Source organism: Tiliqua scincoides, chromosome 5 (assembly GCF_035046505.1).
Source record: "Tiliqua scincoides isolate rTilSci1 chromosome 5, rTilSci1.hap2, whole genome shotgun sequence".
NCBI lineage: Eukaryota > Metazoa > Chordata > Lepidosauria > Squamata > Scincidae > Tiliqua > Tiliqua scincoides.
This window is the reverse complement of record NC_089825.1, coordinates 29,821,732-29,843,328: the sequence shown is the minus strand read 5'-3', so window position 1 is coordinate 29,843,328 and position 21,597 is coordinate 29,821,732. Positions and strand designations below refer to the sequence as shown.

General features: G+C 44.7%; 3 pseudogenes; all 3 read left to right on the top strand.

Annotated features, from left to right (window-relative positions):
* The first annotated feature begins 4,318 nt into the window (after nt 1–4,318).
* Nucleotides 4,319–4,432, top strand: LOC136655072 (5S ribosomal RNA; annotated as a pseudogene).
* An 11,563-nt stretch (nt 4,433–15,995) lies between these two features.
* Nucleotides 15,996–16,112, top strand: LOC136654981 (5S ribosomal RNA; annotated as a pseudogene).
* Nucleotides 16,113–18,638: 2,526 nt separating this feature from the next.
* Nucleotides 18,639–18,760, top strand: LOC136654569 (5S ribosomal RNA; annotated as a pseudogene).
* The last annotated feature ends 2,837 nt before the right edge of the window (nt 18,761–21,597 follow it).

Sequence of the window (21,597 nt, the reverse complement as noted above, 5' to 3'; positions counted from 1 at the left end):
AGGCTCAACCCTCTAGACCAGACCTCCTGCCCCTCTAGACCAGACCTCCAGAAATACAGACAAGTTCTGCATCACAAGACCCTGCAAGTTTTTTTTAAGTGCAAACAAAAACAGTTAACCATTTTACTGCATCTCCCCAACCCGTCTCAGAACATAGCATACCCTGTTGCTGCTGGTACATGCAAACCCAGCTTCTGAATCGTCTCAAGAGCTTTTTGGGATGAGATGGAGGTGGCGCAAGCAGTAGCTGTTGGCAGTCAACTCAATTTGCCCAAGTGGATGGTGACTCATGAGTCAGGGGCCCCTGACTTGAGCGTTTTGCTGATTCTTCCACGCGTATGACTCCACAAGTCAGCAAAAAATGCTGATTTGTGCAACTTGGACTTGAAACACCTGGCTCAAGTTTCCATCTCCAGGTGTATTTCTAATCAATGTCCTCCTATAATGTTGGGACTCATGAAGAACAACTTTAATTCCCAGGATCTATTTGTTAACTTACTTGTTAAGGGGTACTTTGATGTAAACAGTTTTGAAACTGCTGAAAAAGTGGCATGGAAGCAGTGCAGAATTTAAAATAAATATGGTTGGATTTTTAGTAAAAGTATATTTTTGTCCCTTTCTGTGTTATCATTCCCATGATTTTATATTTTTTATATGTCTATACAGATTGCTTTTCCTTAGCATCCACCAGTAGTTATTCTTCAAGTCATAACATTTGGTGAGTGCTATAATTGTTTACAGCTATGCATAATTCAACACCCACTTTAATATAGCTAATTAAAAACCTCCACTCATTTGGCGACTGAAGAATCAGGGTCCCTCTGTCCTTCTTCCCTTTTGGTGCTTAGTAACTCTTTTTAAATGACAAGTGTACCACAACATTACACAGCACTGTGAGTCATTATTTCTATTGTGTATGAACCATCATTTTACTGAGTCAGATGATAGGTGAATCTAGTTCCGTATTGTTTATACGGTTTAGTATTTATATCTAGTTCTGTATTGTCTGCTCTGGCTAGCAGAACATAAGAAGAGCCCTGCTGGATCTGGCCAAAGGCCCATCTAGTCCTGATGGACTGTATCTTCTTGTTACTCACAGTGGCCCACCAAATGCCAAACAATTCAATCCTAAAGTCAGCAGCTCCACTGGGTGAAGTGATGACCAAATGGCTACCATTGCATCCAGCAGCAGCACCAAGGCCACCAGAGGTCTCCTCAGAGGAAGGGGACTTTTGTCCCCTTCACCCAAGTAAGGGTGCAGGGGCTACAGTGGGTCTTCTCCAGTCTGAGTCAGCAGTTTTGCTGGCACAGCAGACTGGAGGAGCTCTGTGTCAGGCTTTTCAGCCTGACTTGGAGCATAGGATCCGGTGAAGCAGGTTTCCTCTGGTCCTACCCCCTCTCACCCTGGTTCCTCCCCCTTCCACACTCTCCCCCCAGCCTTTTCACCCACTCCCCACCTCCCCCCGCCCTGAAACTACTCACTGCTAGCCAGCACTGCTGGAGTGCTGGCCAGCCCTCCATGTGACACTCAGCGCCAGTAGCTCCTCCTTTCGGGGTGCTGTGGATGTGCCTTTACGACACATTTGTGACACCCACTGCCGACACTAGAGCTCAGCACCAGCTCTGTGAACCTTTAGGATTGAGCCCTCAGGAAGCACACAATACAACAAGATACCTGCATTCTGTTGCCACTTCCTTACACCTGACATTCTGAGGTACCCTACTTCTAAAACCTTGAGGTTGCGCATACCATCACAGTTTGTAATCTGTGATAAACTTTTCTTCTAGAAATCTGTCCAGTTCCCCTTTAAAGGCATCTAGGCCAGATGCCATCACCACATCCTGTGGCAAGGAGTTCCACAGACTAATCACATGCTGTGGAAAAGAATATTTTGTCTGTTCTAACGCTTCCGACACTGAATTTTAGTGGATGTCCCCCGATTCTGACATTGTGAGAGAGGGAAAAGAACATCTATCCACTCTATCCGTCCCCTGCATAAGATGTCTTCTGGGGTTTGAGGCAGAGGTCTTTTCCAGGTCTGCTATCTGATACGTGATCCTTTTTAAACTGAAGGTGTCAGGATTGATCTTTGGACCTTACACGTACAAAACATGTGCTGTACCACTGAGCTATGGGCAAAAAAACAGCAGGTAACTTACTGGAAGAAAATGCATTTCTATATTGTTGCTATTCATTTTAGGTTCCTTCCATCTGGCTTCTAAATATCATGTTAGAAAATTTCACACAAGGGAACACAATTCCTGTTTTCCTCTGGGTGCTCTTTTAATACATGATTGATGTGTAGAAGCAGAGTTTCTCAGATGGCTCCTTGCAGTATATCAGCTAATGAGTCACTATTCTGGAACCATAATACAGCACAAACTGTAAAAGTCAGTAGCTATAGCTGCTTCAGTCTGGTTTCCAAACTTATCCTCATTACTACATGTTTCATTCAAGTGACTTCTTTTCAGACCAATCACTTGCACAGAACCTTGGTTCATGCTTCATATCTTTCCAGAGATTTCCCTGCCTATCCCACTGTTTCTGGACTTTGATTACTCACAAAAGGTTTTCTTAGTTGTCACTTAAAGATTCACTTAAAAAAAATTCTTTCCCACTCTATGAGTATGTGTATTGCTTAATAAGAATGGGTGCCTGATTATGAAAAATTGCAATGAAGTTTAGTGATTAAGCAGAGAAAACATCTTATAAGACATGACTTGCCGAGTGCCTAATAATGTTCTAGCACACAGGACTTGATAATTGCACTACAAAATAGCTTTTCATTCCCCACGGACACCAAACCCAGACCCAGAGTATTAAAATGAATAATCCCTGTTTTTCATGATAACAAAATGATGAATTATTTCAACCTCAGCAGATTATATATACTTCAGAATTTTTCAGTAGCATTCAATCAGGCACAAATCATTATTTATATACCGTCGTTTGGCAGTTTGAGTGCCTCTGTGCTTTTTAATGTTTTCATCCTTTCTGTACACTTGTACAGAAATCAGTTGCTCCCATTTTACAGATGACAAATGAGGCGAACACTTAACAATGTAAACCTAAGCAGGTTTCCACCAAAAGACCTCATGCTAAGGACAATGTTCTTTAGTCCCTAGAAATTGTGCATATGAATTGTGCACCCGAACTGGCCAAAGGAAGCATTTCCAACAGCACAAGGAATTTAAGGGCCAATTCCAACTGGTGCTTGGGCCAGCACAAGTCCCTTGCACCGGCCCGGAGGTGTCGTGAAAGTGCTATAAAGCACTTTTGTGCCACTGGAAGAGGAGGCCGACACAGGCACCGCGGAGCCAGCACACCGGTAGGTTCATGTTGGCTGAGTCAGGCTGGTACAGGGGCTTGGAGAGGGCAGAACGGGAGCATTCATGGGTAGGGGGAGGGGCGAGGGGCAGGTGGATCCATGGGCAAGCTGGGCCTGGGTGAGGGATGGAGCCAGGTTCTGGCCTGTGCTGGATCCTAACACTACTCCCAGGCAACTCAGCACAGTGCCAGGTTGCTAAAATCTGCACCACTTCTTTGTGTGTTTTGCACACTCAGAAAGTGCTATTCAAATGCCAATCCTTGTTTGTGAATGGAAAGCAAAGATGTATTCAGTATTACGTGGGATTCAGCTGTTCATCTAAGGCAGGGGTCTCCAAACTTTTTGGCCAGAGGGCCGCATCAAATATCTGGCACGGCGTTGAGGGCAGGGAAAAAAATTTAAATATAAAATGTATATAAATAAATCAGAGATGAGTGAATAAATGGGCTCATTTATTCAACCTCTCTGGCCCTTTAGACCAGACGCAACCATCCAGACGCAACCAGAGCACAGTTCCAGTCATGTTCAGCCAAGTGGGTCAGAGGCTTTCAGGGGACAAGAAGTTGCTTGCGGGCCGGATAGAGGCTTGCCGCGGGCCTTATCTGGCCCCTGGGCCAGGGTTTGGAGACCCCTGCTCTAAGGTCTACTCAGAAGTTACCCTACTTGTATTCACTGATGAATGGCAGGGGAAACAGGAACATGCTAGCCACACACCCCCATGTTGACTTACCATGCCCCCCCCCCCAGTGTTGACTTACCCTGGTCAGGTGCCCCCAGTGTTCTGGATCACATGAAAGAACTTCCATGTTTTCATTCTGAGCCGTGCAAATAAGTGTTGAATCTGAAATCTCCTGGGATATGTGGTCAGCAGGTGCACTGGTGTGGGAGCAGCTAGCCAGCATGCTCCCATGCCCCTTCCATGTATTTAACGAACATGGGGAGGGTAACTTCTGAATAGACTTTTGTCCTCCACTTTCTCTCATGCACATGCCTACTGTTACCCTGCACATGCCCGATCTTGTCTGATCTTGGAAGCTAAGCAGGGTCAGGCCTGGTTAGTACTTGGATGGGAGACCGCCTGGGAATACTGGGTGCTGTAGGCTTATACCAGAGTCTTTCAAGACTGAAGGTTGCCAATCACATGCCTTCAGACCCTCATCCTGCCCATCCAGCTTCATATAGCTGATGAGGCAGGACATTACCCATGAAAGCTGATGTCCCAAGAAATCAGTTTGTGTCTAAGGTGCCACAGCAGACCTAGATTCAATAAGTAAGGCTCAATGATATATGACCACACCATTTGATGTTGTTGCTCCCCCTTTGGTGTAGTGTTTTGGGAGGTGGACTCAGACCTGGAAGATCTAGGTTCAAATTCCCCCTCAGCCATGAAGCCTCACCTACCTCACAGGGTTGTTGTGAGGCAAAAAAGGAGGGGAGCAGCCGTGTACACCGCCCTGAGCTCTTTGGAGGAAGGGCGGTATAAAAATGTGATAAATAAATTTTGCTGTTGTTTTTGCAGAGGGTGAAGGCTGGGTGGAGAAAAGCTGCTCATCACGGATCAGTCTGCTAGGGAAGAAAGATTTGGACCTGAAAACTACCAGTCAGAAAAGAGATTAGAGGCACTCATGGTGACTTGTGCTTGGGTTGATTTAGATTTTAAAACCCAAAAACCAAAGCTGTCTCCTGGTCCCCACCAGTGACTCTGCCTTTTTCCCCTTTCTGCCCCTTATGTTGGGGTCAGTCTCCCATAACGCCAATGCCTCACCCTCAATACTTCCTGCAAATCCCCCCTTAAAACTTATCCTCTCCTTGAAGCCTTTGGCCAGTAGTGTAACTGAGGGGGGGTCACAAAACCCCAGGCATCACTCTTCCTTTGGCATCCGGAGGGCGTTCTGAGACCTTCAGCAGGTCTTAGAAGTACAATTTCGGTTTTGAGTGTAACTGGAAGTGACTTTCTAAGGCAGTGATTTTCAACCTTTTTCATCTCATGGCACACTGTCAAGGCACTAAAACGGTCAAGGCACACCATCAGTTTTTTAACAACTGACAAGACACACCATGCTGTCTATGGTGGCTCACATCCCCCATTGGCCCTACTAATCAATGACCCTCTCCAAAATTCTAGTGGCACACCTGGGGACCATTCATGCCACACCAGTGTCCACGGCACAGTGGTTGAAAATGGCTGTTCTAAGGCCTTCCGAAGGCCTCAGAATGGGTTCACAGCTCCTATTGCATTTAGAGAGGGCGTGGGGGCAGCCCTGGAAGGTGTGCCCTGGGGTGGCACATCTTCCACAGCTGCCCCCGCAAAGGTGAGAAAGTATGCTCTGGGGTGGCACACCTTTCAGCTACGCCACTGCCTTTGCCTGCAATCCTATGCACACTTCCTGGGAGAAAGCCCTACTTAACACAATAGGATTTACTTCTTAACAGGCATGCATAGGGTTGGGCTGCCAGGCACAACACTGGAGCCCCTATACTTTGTACTTGTAACTAAGGCTTAATGTAAATGACTGAAATAATGGCATATTCTTTCTCTATCTATCTCTGCCTCCCTGCTTCCTTTATCACCTCCTCTGCATCAGATACTAGATTGTAAGCCCCTAGGGCTTACAGAACCAGCGCAGAACTGAAGAGGCCCATGTCAGACTCCAAGGCTTGGGAGGGGGAATAGGATCTGATGGCAGCCTCCCTCCACCCCCTTCCACCCTCCCTTCCACCCCCTCCAGGCCTGAACTACTCTCCAGCCTTCCCTCCCTTGCCCAGTTTCACCCCTCCCTGCCTTCCTCTGTCCTCCCGCAGGCACAAAACACCTCCCCACCGAGCAGATGTGACACTTACTGCCACATGATCCTCTTTCATGTTCCACCAGCACAAAGGCTCAGCACCAACTTGCCCACCATTGCCCACCAGTGGCGAAGTGCCTTACAGAGCTTTCGCTACAGCCATTGTCAGGGCAGCTCACAGGCTGCTGGCTTTGCTCCTGCGTTTGATCGAGCTGTAATACTCATCTTAATAATCCTAGAGAGAAGGTAATAAAATGTGTCCTTTAAGCCTACAGGTAGTTCTGTTTGCTTCCCACATTCTCTATAATCTGACCTCATTGAGCATTCTAGGACAAGCTACTATTGAGTTTTTTTTTTAAGTCTGGGAAGGAAATATATTTGTCATGTTCCATTCCTTCAAATCACATGTTTCATTGTCTCTTTTATTATATAGTCATAAAAACAGAGCTCCAGCTCATGACAGCAGGATACAATTGCAGCTTTCTCGTTCCCACTACCCTCAGCATCCATTCAACATTTAATCAACTATACAAAAGCCATTTAATGCTTGGGATACTCCAGTGCTATAAATATTATCCTTTAAGTAATTACATGGTTTTATATCCTGTAGCATATTTGGTAACACTTAAATGTAGTGTCTTGAGTGCATGTAAATGAATATTTCATTTCAATTGGATAATTTGGGTGGGGGGATTGTGGTTGCATACTAAACAATCTTCTTGGATTTTCAAAATTAAAAGTTTATCCTGTTTGGGGAAGACTCATGTGAGAGTGCTTACCTCACACAGGTTGTAAGACTAATATGTGCAACAGCAAATGGAGAAGCAGACTCTGTCCCTCAAGACCTACTTTTTGTCCTGCGTGAGAGAAGTTCTGAGGGACAACCGAGGGTGAGAGGGTTTTTTGGCCATTCGGCTTACAGAGCTACTCATAGCATACAGAACTACTCAGTAGCTTCCTCACAGTAGTTTTCAGTCAGGGGAGCTTTGGTGGACAGAGGGTGCTGAAGAAATAATCTCCATTCGTAATAGCAAAGTGCTGGTTCCAGACTCATGTGGGCCCTTGACCAAGCGCTTTGAGGCGTTGTGAGGTCATCATGTGTGCTGGTGCTCATGTGTGTTTATCTCTCATGTAATGACCACCCCTGCCATTGCATCACCAGGTGTGGATGACAGGGACCAGGCTGTTTCGTTTACATGAATGAAAAACAGCTTGGCAGTGAAGAGCAGTTAGGGTCTCCACAGCTGCACAAGGGTTTGGGGGAGGGTCATCTCAGCAGTGGTGGTGGCAGCAGGTTGGTGTGATTCCCTTTGGCCACACTAGTGGCCACCATCTTTTTTCATCCAAGCCTAGTGGATTAGTTATGGTCTCTTTTATGGCCCTGGCCAGGGCTCCGGTAATGTATGAATTAGGCAAAAATAATAACTGTCTCAACATTAGGAACAACTCCTGCTCCTGATATTATTCTGTCCAGCTTGATGGCATAATATTGACTTTTTTCTGATTATTGAAAAGGTCTGTAAACAAAGCTTAATACATTAGACTCTCCCAAATGCACTGGTACATAGAAATGTGAATGATGAGCATTATTCTGTCATTCCAGAAAGTGTGGAGAGGATTTTTCCCAATATTTGTGCAGCGCCACATTTGTCCGGTAGCACAAACTCTACGCCTACTCAACTGGAGCAGAACCATTATATCTGCAATAACAAATTCTTTGGGTCATGGGGGGAAAAGAACAGGAACAGGCATATTTCTTTTGCTCAGCAGAATGTTATTCAGGCTTGATGTTACTCGGGGAAACAGAAATCATAAATAAAATAAACAGGCCTGTGAAGCTTTTGACCACCTTGATTTCATAACTGTTAGCTTTGCCTGACAGCCTGGACTCCTCCAGAAAGTGAAATGTACAAGCAATATTTGTTTCCCTTCAATCGGCACAGGAATTTTCTATTATGGAACTGTATTTGGATCTTCTTAGTCTCATGCCAATGCTCACCTATTTGGCTGGCAAAGCTCTTTCGGAATATGTAAAACCAGGAGGGCAATGCTAGCCACTGAGGAATTTGACCATGGTTATTTTTTGTTAGCTATATACATAGCAGTAGTGTTGCTGGGGGTGACTGGGGTGGACTGTCATGGGTGCCACACGCTTGGGCAGGGTGGGGGGAGGGTGATAGGTGTACCATCTGAGCCCCTGACAACCAAAGCTCTGAGCTCTCCCACCCAGGAGGGCTCTCCCATCCATCCTTACATCTAATTGGCCACAGAAGTAATAGCAGTGGCATGACACAATGCTGACACAATCTACTTCCTGGCACCAAACTACTTCCTGGTGCCATGCTTCGTGCTGGCACACCAGGCACTGGCAAGCCCAGGCCCGCTACTGCCAGCAGCACTTGCTGCCCAGCATGGTAAGTAAGGGGGTGTCGCATGGGGAGGGGTGACACCATGTATCAGCAATGCCACTGATGCATATTGGTATTGTATTGGCAACCTTCAGTCTCGAAAGACTATGGTATCGCGCTCTGAAAGGTGGTTCTGGCACAGCGTCTAGTGTGGCTGAAAAGGCCAATCCGGGAGTGACAATCCCTTCCACACCGGGAGCAAGTGCAGTCTGTCCCTGGTCTGTCTCCCTGGCTATGGGCCTTCCTTCTTTGCCTCTTAGCCTCAGACTGTTGGCCAAGTGTCTCTTCAAACTGGGAAAGGCCATGCTGCACAGCCTGCCTCCAAGCGGGCCGCTCAGAGGCCAGGGTTTCCCACTTGTTGAGGTCCATCCCTAAGGCCTTCAGATCCCTCTTGCAGATGTCCTTGTATCGCAGCTGTGGTCTGCCTGTAGGGCGCTTTCCTTGCACGAGTTCTCCATAGAGGAGATCCTTTGGGATCTGGCCATCATCCATTCTCACGACATGACCAAGCCAACGCAGGCGTCTCTGTTTCAGCAGTGAATACATGCTAGGGATTCCAGCACGTTCCAGGACTGTGTTGTTTGGAACTTTGTCCTGCCAGGTGATGCCGAGGATGCGTCGGAGGCAGCGCATGTGGAAAGCGCTCAGTTTCCTCTCCTGTTGTGAGCGAAGAGTCCATGACTCGCTGCAGTACAGAAGTGTACTCAGGATGCAAGCTCTGTAGACCTGGATCTTGGTATGTTCCGTCAGCTTCTTGTTGGACCAGACTCTCTTTGTGAGTCTGGAAAACGCGATAGCTGCTTTACCGATGCGCTTGTTTAGCTCAGTATCGAGAGAATGAGTGTCGGAGATCATTGAGCCAAGGTACACAAAGTCATGGACAACCTCCAGTTCATGCTCAGAGATTGTAATGCAGGGAGGAGAGTCCACATCCTGAACCATGACCTGTGTTTTCTTCAGGCTGATTGTCAGTCCAAAATCTTGGCAGGCCTTGCTAAAACGATCCATGAGCTGCTGGAGATCTTTGGCAGAGTGGGTAGTGACAGCTGCATCGTCGGCAAAGAGGAAGTCACGCAGACATTTCAGCTGGACTTTGGATTTTGCTCTCAGTCTGGAGAGGTTGAAGAGCTTTCCGTCTGATCCGGTCCGGAGATAGATGCCTTCTGTTGCAGTTCCAAAGGCCTGCTTCAGCAGGACAGGATGCATAGCACTAAGAGACAGCAGGACTGATGCATAGCACTAAGATAAAATATGTGAGCATGTTCTAGCAGATCTAAGCAGCTCCAGCTTGTTCAAGAAGTCAACAGAGGTGGTAGCCTCATTAGTGGGGTGGGGGGCTGCCACCCATCCACTTCCGCCACTTCTTCTTCACTCACTTCCTGAATTCCAAAAGGAATAGAGCAATGGAGAAGAAGATGATGTGTGGAAGAGAGGAGAGTGGTGGGCTAGAGTGGCTCCAATGCTCTAGCCCACCTCCTCTATGCCACACTTCTTCTGCTCTGTTCTCTTCCTCCTTGTCAAAGCCAGAGAGCAGCAGGAGGAGGAGAAACTTACTGCTTGGTAAGGGGTGAGGAGGAGGCATTTGGCATGACCATGCAAGGGGGACAGCAGCATTTGCATGTTGTCACAGCCACTGCATCAAGAAATATTGGACCAGGCCTGAACCGAAACACTTTCCATCACAGAATTAAACAAAGAACTTGCATTTGACTGATACCTGCCCTTAATTTGTGAGAGCCATCTCCATGTGGAATTCTGTATAGGAGAAATCCACCTGGCTGGGAAGAAATACTGCTAATAGAAATGCTTCTACTTTTCATTGAAATGGAACTTTTAATCTGCAGAGTGCTTCATATGTTCACCCTCATAACAATCCTAATACATGACCGTGATGATCGATCATTTATATAGCACTTTTAATTAGCAAAGTGCCCTGGTCTTAATCCTATGAGGTAAGACACTATTATTCTCATCCTATAGATAGGAACATAAGAACATAAGAACAGCCCCACTGGATCAGGCCATAGGCCCATCTAGTCCAGCTTCCTGTATCTCACAGTGGCCCACCAAATGCCCCAGAACGGAAAGTGTGAAATAGTGCTATAAGTTCCTCTGTCCTCTGCCCACAAGTATCGTTGACACAAAACACTTCTTGACCCCAGGGGAAAGAGGGGTAGGAAAAAAGGAGGTTACTGGTTGAGCAATCAGGACACCAAACAGGCCTCAGAGTTTAGTGCTTAGGGAGGGAGGTTAATGCTCAGAGTTTAGTGCTTAATGAGGGACCCCTAGAGTTGAAGGTCCCTCTTTCCTCCTCCGTTCGGCTCCTGGTTTCCTCCTTACCCTGGGTTTTGCCTCAGCCCCTGGGGAGTAGCCATCAGATAGTGTGTCCAGAGACTGTTTCATCATTGGCCCTTAGTAGCTCTGGGTCCTCACCTTCCTGAGCCACCTCTCCTTCATCTCCATTTCCTGCTTGACCTGGTCCTGTTCTGATGGTTAAAGAAGCAATATTGCCCAGGGTGGAGAAGGCTTCATCCTGCTCGGAGCAGCAGAGGAGGTTTAGAGATGCCCAAAATGCACCCACGGTTCTCTCCCTCTCCTGTTATATCTGCCACCAGACAGCTATCTTCAAGTGGCATGGCTCGGTCCCTGAGACTCAGCTGAGAACTCACAGAAGGCTGAGTGTTTGTCTCTGAGCCCAGCAGCTCCAGTGATGGTGGATGGACATTAGAAGCACATCAGACTAAATATGTGCTTTGCAGCATGGCACCAGTTGTGGCTCCCGCACTGGGGCTGTGATGAGACATCTGAAGTTCCCAAAATGTATTGGGGTGGGGTGGGGGATATTGTACTACATCATGTTGGGAAAAAACAAAATTCATCTAGGAATAGCTTCACTCAGACTTTTCAACCCTACTGCCATTCTAAGCCTAACCTGCTTCTCATCCACCACCCTTTTCTACCCATTCCTTGTGTCAATGCCTCATACAAATTTCACACAGAATTGTAACATGAATACTGTGTAATGCACTAATCTCTTTTCTTTCTTTATCTTTCCACTCAGCAACGCACTGGCCCTATTTAGGGTGACCAGACGTCCTCTTTTTCCATATGTCCTCTTTCTTAGCCTCATGTCCTGGAAAAAAAATGAAGTGTCCTCCTTTTCCCTGTGAGTGGGTCCCTGCAGGCAACACATAGCCTTCCTGTAATTAATAAACTATATAAATAAATTATATGTAATATAATTTTAAACTTAATAATAAGTAATATAGTGGTTAAATTAACCACATAAAATCAATATACAAGTCTTTTTAGCTTTTATTTTATAGGGTCTTGGATGTCAGGCCTTTCTTGGATGTCCTACATTTTGGGGTGCCTTGTCCTATTTTGTGGTTATGATATCTGGTCATCCTATTGTGACAACTAGAAACCAAGACCATTACACTGTGGTCTACATTTTTTAGGAAGCCCTGGCCTTTGCGGGCAAAAAATGGTGATATCATATGAAATGATCAATATCAGTGCCCAGTATGATATTTTGATTTGCTGACTGGCTGGCTGAGTTTATTACCAACATTGGTTTGTTCCCAAACCTGCTTACTTATTAGCAGGGATCCTGTTTAATCAGGTTTGGACAAAAGTGCAAACAGGAAAGAAAAGGGTGGTGATAAAGAAGAGAACTTCACACAGTATGAATATAATCTCTCTCCCTCCGCTTTATTTTGAAAACAGCATTGTGTCTCTCTCTCTTCCCAACATAGCAGACTTTCTAATTTGGCACCCAATGATGGGCTGTTTGGCATAAAAATAATTGCAAATGTCCTTTGGAGGGAAAGTCATTTTTATTTAGTAAATAGAATGCATGAATAATGAACAATACAAGAAAATTGTAAAATAATTAGCAAGTGGTTCAGAGGTGCTCATTTACAGCTGAGGAAATTAAATATGCAAATACATTATTATCACAGAGGTAGTTAACAGACAAATGAGTGATAAAAGATGGTGCCTTCTAATTCATCATTGTTTAAAAGACACCTGTGAATTCTGTCTGAAAAATGACAACACGGAGAAATGCAGATGGTTGCATTTTGCCTTCTATCAGTCATTTTTTGCACGCTAATTAGATTGGCAAAGGGGGAGCAGAGAATTCCCCCCACTGTAGGATGATCTGTGTTATTTAAACATTGCCGTGAAGCCAACCAAGAAAAGGCTTGACAACTGTTCTTTTGCTTTCATTTCTAAGGAATCCGTTTTAAACTTGTATAAACTCCTGGAAACTTTACTAAAAGATGAACAGGGTCAGTTAAGAGCTAATTGGAAATCTCAGTTCCAAGTTACCTATGTCAGCATCAGTGGTGAAGCTAGAGGGGGTGCAAAGCATTAAGTTTTGCAGGGAACCTCAACGCAGCATACAAGTGTCCTCTCCCCTCCCCTTTGGAGCCATTCAGGATTCTGTGCAGCATGTGCTATATTCTTGGGAGAGAGGACATTGGAAAGGTATCCTTGGGATAAGTGAACTTTTGCTTGCTTATCCCAGTAAAGCCTCCACTGCCACCGTGGGACTCTTCAAATCTACACCTGTAATCATGGTGGAGAGGGAGATGGAAGGGGTTAGGATATCACTGCATGCAAGTGCTTCCAGTACTTCCCCCAATCTGCGTCCCTCTCCACCCCATTCCACCCTCGTTCCATCCCCTCCCTGCCTCATTCACCCCCACCAATGTCACACCTACCTTTGTAGGTCCAGTGGCAAGTCTACAGTGCTGCCTCCTGGAGTGACAGCACACCTAAAATGGCCACCGCCTGAGGCCATTTTACATTGGCAGAACTGTGTTCTACTGTCGTAAAGGCCTCCGTGCTCTATCTTACCAATCCGTGATAGAACTGGGCCATAGGCGTATCATAATAAGATGTACTCAGAGGATTGTGCGGGAACAATTGTGATACAATGTTCTCAACAATGCGTTTAGATCAGGGGTCTCCAAACCCTGGCCTGAGGGCCAGATGCAGCCCGCAGCAAGCCTCTTTCCAGCCCGCGGCCAACCTCTTGTCCCCTGAAAGCCTCTGGCCCATTCAACTGAACATGACCAGAACTGTGCTCTGATTGTGTCTGGAGGGTGTTCTGAGGGCCAGAGAGGTGGAATGAATGAGCCCATTCATCTTCATTTATTCACTCATCTAAGTTCCATCTCTTATTTATTTATTTAAATTTTATATTTAAATTTTTTTCCGGCCCTCCACACCACGCCAGATATTTGATGCGGCCCTCTGGCCAAAAAGTTTGGAGACCTCTGATTTAGATTCTTCTACACCCTAATCCACCACTGTCATTGCCTCTGTATTTCTCCTCTGTAGTTCTCCACTTTTTTTTGGGAATCCAGGGATCAAAAGGGGCAAGTGGAGCAGTAGAAACAGGTGGGCAACAGCAGGTATCCCCTTCCAGAGTGCTGCTTGACGGCCGAATCCTATGCCTGTCTACTCAGAAGTAAGTCCCATTAGAGGCAATGGAGCTTACTCCCAGGAAAGTGTGGATAGAATGGGGCTATCAGCCAGTCTCAGGGATTGGCCAAACCTGATTGGGTTCAGATGTCTCTGAAACATGGAAAAGAAAATAATCAGATAATAAAAACAATTATGAAGGCCCTTCCTACTCCTACTCCATTATATCAGGACAACAGAAATCGATGACCCAGCTGAATTGCAAATTTAATGAAATGTTAGACTACTCAGCTGCTACAGAAAAACCTGGGTTCAAATGCACGTGAGAATGAATGAGCCCTCTTTAAAAAAAAAGAAGCCAAATCCAGTCTTAAATTTAAAAGAGGAAATGATAAGGAGAAAGAACACATTCCCCAGAAAAGCAATCCTCGTTCTTAGAACTCCTTTTTGACACCAGGTTCAGTCTGTGCAGTCAAATGGGTTACTCCAATACAATGCAAACCAAATTACCACTTCAATTGCCAGCCGCTGTATAAAAGAAGCAATAGTTCAGAGGGATGAAAATTACCAACCAATTTTGTTGATTATATATATTTATTATAGACTGTGCAGTAAACAGACCTGACATAGAATAAACCGGCTCTTTCATTCTAGGAGGGGAAAAAAAGAAGTACGATGCATCATTTTCCCTGGTAGACTGAAAACAATTTTTTTCCTCCCCAAACAAAAAATGTTTTACAACATCACCTTGCTCTTTTTCTTTACTTTGAGAAAATTAAAAAAAAAAAAAAGTACATAGCGGGGTGCCTTGTAACGAAATGTCTTCCACGATTGAGACAGGGCCTTCTATATGCCTACTGGCCATTTCACTTAATGGGATTTTTATTAGTGTACACTCACTGGTTATTTAAACCACAGGGGTCTGCGCAGGTAGGAGGTACAATTTGAAGAGATAGAAAACGGAAGGAGCAATTTTGGGTTTTTATTTATTTATTTATTTATTTATTTATTGTAAACACGTCGCATTTATATTCATGGATTTAAAATGCATTTTCTATTCACACTCTCCCAACTTGTTAGGGTGACAAATTCACAATTCAGAATGAAACCGGTAGCTTCTAGAACTTGCTTTAGGAAGCTCTTTGAAGCACTCAGGTCTGGAATCCATTGTGCGCTCACTCCAGAGTAGCCCCACTGAAACTGGTACTCTTTTTCCTGGGGACGTCTATCCCAGCTGATAACCGCTAAATCCAATTCTCCTAAATATATACATTAGACACAGATTCCAGTGGCTTCAATAAAATAATGATGTGGGGTGTGTGTTAAAATATATATATATTCAGAGAGTTGGAGTATAATTGTGGATTAAAGTTCTGCAAGTCCCCTGTTCAGAACACATCTCAGTTGCGAAATTATTAGATAGCCTTCAGCAAGACATTATTTTCTGAACCTCAACCTCTGCAATATGGGGAGGATCACAATATTTGCACTTATATAGGGCTTTCTGACTGCGTAAAGCATCTCACAAGTCACATCTTGACATAGCACTTCAGCAACACCGTAAGGACAGGGATTGCCCAATGCAATGTAACTTCCCCAGCTCCTATGCAACTGTGTCAACATGGCACGCACAGCATCCTGGGGGGGGGGGGTTTCAAGTACCAGAGGCTTACTTGAGGCAAGAGAACAGGTAGTGAAGGGCCAAGAGGTGGGCAAATCCAACTTTGGAAGGGGGTGGGATCGACAGCACCAGCATGTGCTGTATCCTATCCTCATTCCCAGACCTGATCCACCAACACTCAGACTTGTGCTAGCAATTTCACTGGCATAGGTGTGATTAGACCCGTTGCACTGGAGCTTTCCCTGGGGCAAAGGGACAAATGCCCCCTAACCTTGAGGAGACTTCCAGCATGCAAAATTCCCCTGTAGGATGCGGCACCAGCCATGCTGGCGCCATAGTATTGGTATGGGGGAAATTTGTGCAGGATTGAGCTTCCTGTCTCTCAGCTCCTTTGCTGCACCAACTATCTGTATTGGGCAGCAACTGTTACCCTGCATATGCCTGATCTCATCTGATCTCGGAAGCTAAGCAGGGTCAGGCCTGGTTAGTACTTGGATGGGAGACCGTCTGGGAATACCGGGTGCTATAGGCTTATACCATAGTCTTTCGAGACTGGAGGTTGCCAACCATTATCTGTGTTGGGTCCATCTTGCTACTCATGCTCTTTAACATCCCCACAAAAGTGCTGACTGAGGATATCCAGAGGTGCCAACAATATGCTTAACATGGTAGCAGGACCAAAACTTTGCTGACTCCGTGTTAGTGTCTTAGCTCCACATCTTGCTGCTAACCAGCTGCAACCTTCTGTATCTAGGTGGCCTCCTCAGAGATTCAGGCAAGCTTTGGAGCTGGAATTCAATCATCAGTGCCAACACTGCAAGCTGGAAGAAAGCACTCAGAAATAGAGTGTTGTTGTTTTTAACTGAACACTGGCCAAGAAAGCTCAAAAGAGCCAATCTCATTCCAAATGAAACCAAGGACAGTTTACCCATTTTTACTAGAGGAAACCCCAGTTTGCTATTTGGCTGGTCCCTTCTTCTTAGGATTAGCTGTGGCCTGTGTCAGGGCTGAGCCCTACTTAACCTAACAGCTCAACACAGGACTCTTAGAAGCATTACTGAGATAATATATGTGAGGCATTTGGACCACTTGAAATGTTCAGTACAAACGTTAAGTATCAAGTATGATGATTATTATTCACGGATCCACACATTTCAAGACTATCTTCTCCCAGGTCATGAAATTTGCCACGGCATGAGAGGCAATACAAACAACTTCCTGTTTGTTATGTATGAGTTAGCAAATATTCTTGATGATTTATTCCTGACAGACTCCACATTCATTTCAATGGAGGGACGGCAGGAGTAAAAACATATCCTTGATTATCAGAAGAATTCCATATGGACAAGTTGCAAAGATGTATGCAGCTGACACTTTGGCTGGCTTAATTTGCAATACGTGTGCTTAAGAAGGTCAGGTAAAGGTCAGGCAATGATGTTCTCATTAACATCAACAAGTCTCCCGTCTCTTTTTAGAGACGGTTTTCTTGAGGGTTGGTTCTTAACCAATTATTTCTTCCTCCAGGTTTTACAGAAGCAAACCAAATGCTTTGATTCACCTTTTAGCCCATAGATTTAAACTCCCTCATTCTAATTAGCATTTGTGGGCTTGCCTAATGACACAGGGATGTGGAAGAGAAATATAGAAACATGCATAAATCCCTCATTTAAGAAAACCTGGATCTCCATCCACATACAGGTTGTATTTAGAAGATGGACAACACCAGGATCTGGTTGCAATTTGAATAATCCCCTTCTTCGGCAAGGTGTTTGAGCAAGGATTGCCATGCAATTCCAATCACTTGGACCCATCTGATTATCTGGTTCCATTTCAGTCTAGTTTCAGATTTGCTTTTGGAATGGTCTGTGTTGGAAAAGATTGGGGAGTGTGACCCTGCCAATAGAGTGTTCACAAGATGTACTGGAATGGAATTAGGCAGGAGATATGGTCTGGAGGTGGAGCTGTTGCTTTCCCTGGAAAAGCTAAGCAGGATCATCTTGGGTCTAACCTTGGATGGGTGACCAGGAGCCACTGGCTAGAAATGAAAGAATGTAAAACCCCTGCTAATTGGGTAAGAGGCACTTTTTCAAGTGGGTGCTCCTTTTTTTAGCAGGGGGAGAGTAACCAGTCCATCTCACCCCAGCAGTGTCTGTTCTAGTGGCTGTCTGCTGTTATTCTTTTGCATCTTTTTAGACTGTGAGCCCTTTTGGGACAGGGAGCCATTTAGTTATTGATTTTTCTCTGTAAACCGCTTTGTGAACTTTTAGTTGAAAAGCGGTATATAAATACTGTTAACAATAATAAAAGAGTCAACTGGCAAGAAATGTGTAGCATCCTGAGAGCCAACCTGAAGCGTGTTTTGCAGCTGCCTGTAAGATGCTTGGAAAGTGCAAGAGCTGTCCAGCCAGGATGACTGCAGTATGAAGGGAAACGTCTGGAAAAATGGAGAGTTTTATGAAGTTTCTCTTATAGAATAATGTTAAAACCCATTTGAAAAAAGGGGGTTTATGGTCAGCCTTGTCTATTTGACTGCCTTAAGTCTATGAGAAAGGCAGTATATAAATAAATAATTAAATAACACACACCCCTCCACACACGCACACATAAGATAAGGTAATATCTGGTATAAAGCAGGACCGCTTTATTAATTCCATGATTCAATAAGCTTAAATCCTACAGCAGATACTGTCTACCACATACCTCCCCCTTTAGTGCAGGCACCTACCTTGAGGGAGACAAACATAACTGTTCATTCCCCCTTTGGGCATTAGCACCCTAACTGCAACCAGAGCATGTCAAGTAAAGCTTGGCTTGGCTTGGGCAAGTAGACTATCCCTAGGGCAGATAGGATGGGTGCAATGTCACCTGAACTCCACATGGCTAGTTCATCACACATACTGGAGAGAAAATGCTGAGGGAGGGGTACCTCTCTCCACTCACTCAATCAGTGAGGGCTTTGAAGAGGTGTTCCTGCCTGGGAATGCACCTGTGGAGGCAATGGCGGCACTTACCTTTGGCAGCTTTCCAGAAGTTCAAAGGTGAGATAATGGCATGATTATGTTGGGGCTGTACTGTTACCCTACACATGCTCGATCTCGTCTGATCTCAGAAGCTAAGCAGGGTCAGGCCTGGTTAGTACTTGGATGGGAGACCGCCTGGGAATACCGGGTGCTGTAGGCTTATTCCATAGTCTTTCGAGACTGAAGGTTGCCAACCAACCTTCCGGGCTTAAATGTCAAAAGCTCTCCACCCTTCAGCAATCTTCGGGCCATTTTGGGCCCAGCCACCACAAACTCTTGCCAATGAGCAAGCAGCAAAAACACAATCCAAGGTGAGAGTAGCGGAAGCTGAACCTGAAGCTACCCTGAAATCACTGAAGGGAGGCTTGGGTAGTGTTATGTCACTCCCTGCCAAGTCTCACATCCAGGATGGTTCACCTTCACCGTCCTGGCCTTGTGGTGCAAATGGGGTTCTGTGTTTCTTGCTTCTTGCAGCGGGCAGGTGCTGGGCAAGAAGGCCACTTCTTGAACAGTAGTGTGGCTGCATTCTCCCATTAACGTTTCACAGGAAGGGACAACAAGCACAGCAATTAAATTCATGAATGATTGTAAATAAATGCAGCCAAACACATACAAAGGGACTTGTAAAATTTGGAAAAACACACACACATTCTAAGAAAATGTAAGCTATTTCAGAATGTGTAGGAGAAAATAATATGAAACAGAGATGTTATACAGGCTGTAATCACCTGGAGAGCAGTCGTGATCAAAGGAAAAAAGAAAGGAGAAAGGGAAAAGATAATGGATATTAAATTAGCTATAAGTATGGCTTTTTGCTGCAAATTTGCTTTACAAAATAATTCAAGGGAATGTTGACGCCGGTATGCGTCAAAAGGTTTTAGGAGCCCTCTGTGGCTACAGCAAAGTTGCACCCAGAGATCACCTTTGAATTCAGGCATTTCAGCAACTGAAAGATGGAAACAGCTGAAGATGACCAAAGAAGGTGCTGTCTGATTATTTTGAAAGCATGATGTGTGATTCTTGAAGGAGGTATGAAGAGTGGGCCAGAAAGATAGTCAGAAATGGATGATTAAGAGACAATGAAACAAACAAACAAACAAGGATGAAAGAACAGGAAGGAAACTCACATTGAAAAAGAAATCACGAATTTGGACATATTCAAAAGAGTTTTCAGTTTCATTGATAATACACATTATACATTTCATGTCTTTGTGTACAGGCTTATCCAAATGCACATGCTGAGATGGAAACTATGAGCAGGTGACTAGGGATTTTCAAGCAGTGTTCCTGCAGTAGCCATGGTAGACTGTTGCAGCAACCAGTGGAAGAGTATTGAGTCATTTTCAACCTTAACTTATGGGTGTATTTTCACAATACCTCTTTCCATGTCAATGGAAAGGGAGACTAAAGGGAGACTAAAGGGAGACTTCACTTTTTGGTGATTTTCCTCCATTCACCTGTAACATAGTGATGAGATATTTCTGCCTCAAAAATTGACTGTATGAACTGCTCCTTAATTATCATTGTTAAAAGTATGTATATAGTAGCCTGTTAAAAGTGCAGATCTGTCACATTTCCCCAAATGCAGTTACATACCAGTCTAATATATTAAAAATAAAATATTGAAATGAATGGGGACCCACCTGAAATTGGCTCACATCCCACCTAGTGGGTTCCAACCCACAGTTTGAGAAATACTGATCTAGATCAATCAGAGCCCAGTCAAGGAAATGAAAACAATGGAGATGCACACTGAGCTCAGCATTGGTCTGTGTTGTGCCTTGAGCTAGATCAGGTGGGCCCAGTTTTATTCATTTATTTACAATCCGTTCTCTTTATCTGCTGGGGTTAGGTTCCTGGAAACCCCAGCAGATATGAATCAGTGACTATCAAATAATTGAACCTGTGGGATCAATGGAGTTAGGGAATGAGTAGCTTACCTGGTCAGGAATGCTAGCAGCAGATAGCCTCAGAATGGCTGTGGATGTTTAAAAATGGCCATGGCTTATATTGCCATTGCTTGCAATATTTGCACGGTAAGGCTGCATTTAAACCTTTGCAAATCTAATTACAAGCCTTCAATTGATTCATTGGCCCCAACATCATGATGAGATAGGCAGCAGCTGTATGATACAGCACATGCTGTGCATGCAGAAGCTTCTAAGTTTAAGCTTTGACATCTGGGGGTTGGATAGATTTATGGGGAAAAATTCCATCACAGATTACGGGCCATGATGACTGTATGCCACCTCTTAGTTTTACAGGTGGCCTATCTCTGAATGCCGGATACAAGAGACTGGCAATAGGATATGGGTATCTTCTTGTTTTGAATGCTCCCTGGGGCATCTGGTGGGCCACTGTGAGATACAGGATGCTGGACCTGATGTGCCATTGGCCTGATCTAGCAAGGCTGGGAAGGACCCCTGTCTGAAATCCTGGAAAGCCCCCTGCCAGTCAGTATAGATAATTCTAGGCTAGTTGGCTTATAAAGCAATCCCTATTTGCTCTCCTAGTGTCACAATCATGCCATAAGGCACATTTCTGACAACTCAGGAGTTGTGAAGGCTGGTGTACAATGCAGACCACTCAGCCTGGCTGTTCCAGTGCAAGTTAGGATTGCGCTCCCAGTCATCTGAGAAAAAAGCAGCCTCATATGCTCTCTGAAGTAATGAAAATGGAAGCATCACATCTCAATAAATAAATAAATAAATAAATAAATAAATAGGATTGGTCTCTTAATTTCCTCACTTAGACATGTGTTGAATTTAATATCTGAGTCAAATATAATAGCAGTGGCAACCCACACGATGAAATCGCATACAGCTCCATAAATTGGAATACAGTTTCTTCCTTGAAATAGATTTGAGGCAATTAACCCAATTAACAAATTACAAAGACAATTAACACAAGAGCCTCACTGACAGGCTTTACCGAAAAGATAGCAAGATATCCTTTTGCTTCTCCTCATAGCCTGGGCACAGTTTGATTTGTTCGGTT